The 1561-nt window shown below is 37.7% G+C and overlaps 1 protein-coding gene across 1 annotated transcript in view; it reads right to left on the reverse strand.

The window, feature by feature from the left end:
• SRC (SRC proto-oncogene, non-receptor tyrosine kinase) overlaps positions 1 to 1561 on the reverse strand; it is a 53243-nt gene that overhangs the window by 30415 nt on the left and 21267 nt on the right. The gene's annotated exons all lie outside the window — the stretch shown is intronic.

A 1561-nucleotide genomic window follows, 5' to 3' on the forward strand; every position in this document is an offset into this window, starting at 1 on the left:
GAGATTCTGTCTCAAAAAAAAAATAAAGATTGTGCTGGAGGTTCTAGCCAGAGCAATTAGGGAAGAAAGTGAAATATAAGGTTCAAATTAGAAAGGAAGAAGTAAAACTATCTCTGTTTGCAGATAACATGATCTTATGTATAAAAAATCCAAAGAATTCTACGAAAAAATTATTAAAACTAATAAACAAGTTCAACAAGGTTGTAAGGTACAAGATCAATATATAAAAATAAATTGTATTGCTATACACTAGCAGTGAACAATCCAAAAATAAAATTAAGAAAACAATTTACAATAGCCGGGCACAGTGGCTCATACCTGTAATCCCAGCACTTTGGGAGGCCAAGGCAGGAGGATTGCTTGAGGCCAGGAGTTCAATACCAGCCTGGGCAACATAGAAAGACCCCGTCTGTACAAAAAATAGAAAAATTAGCTGGACATGATGGCCTAGACCTGTAGTCCCAGCTACTTGGGAGGTTGAGGCAGGGGGATCACTTGAGCCCAGGAATTGGAGGTTGCAGTGAGTTATGATCACATCACTGCACTTCAGCCTGGGCAACAGACCCTGTTTCTTTAAAAAGAAAAGTGCGTGTGTGTGTGTGTGTGTGTGTGTGTGTGTGTGTACACACACACATATAGGCATAACTTTCATGACCTTGGATTACAATGATTTCTTAGGTATGACACCTAGAGCACAAGCAACAAAAGGAAAAGTAGATAAACTGGACTTCATCAAAATTACAACCTTTTATGTTCCAAAGAACACCAACAAGAAAACCCACAGAATGGGAGAAAATGTTTGCAAATCATATATCTGATAAGAGACTTATATTTAGACTATATAAAAATCTCTTACAACACAACAACAAAAAGACAAACAACCCAATTTTTACATGGGCAACAGACCTAAATAGACATCTTTCCAAAGAAGATATACGAATGGCCAATGAGCACATGAAAAGATGCTCAACATCATTAGTCATTAGGGAAATGCAAATCAAAACCTCAATGAGATACCATTTGCACTCCCCGGGATGGCTAGAATCAAAAAGACAAGTGTTGGCAAGGACATGCAGAAATGGGAGCCTCCATACATTGCTTGTGGGAATGTAAAACGATGCAGCTGCTTTGGAAAACAGTCTGGCAGTTCCTCAAAAGGTTAAACATGGAGCTACCATATGATCCAGCAATTCCACTCCTAGGTATTTACCCAAGAGAAGTGAAAACATATGTCCACACAAAAACTTGCACGGGAATGTCCATAGCAGCATTACTCGTAATAGCCAAAAAGTGGAAACAACCCAAACATCCATCAGCTGAAGAACGGATAAATAAAATATGGTATATGCATATAATAAAATATTATCTGGCAAGAAAAAGGAATGAAGTATTGATACATGTGACAACACGAGTGAATCTTGAAAACATTATGCTAAGTGAAAGAAGCCAGTCATAAAACAACCACATATTGTATGATTCCATTTATATGAAATGTCTAGAACATGCAAATCTATAGAAACAGAAACTAGATTAATTGTTGCCTAGGCCTGGGGGAGGGAAG

This window comes from Propithecus coquereli, unplaced genomic scaffold (genome assembly GCF_000956105.1).
Source record: "Propithecus coquereli isolate 6110/MARCELLA unplaced genomic scaffold, Pcoq_1.0 Scaffold590, whole genome shotgun sequence".
NCBI lineage: Eukaryota > Metazoa > Chordata > Mammalia > Primates > Indriidae > Propithecus > Propithecus coquereli.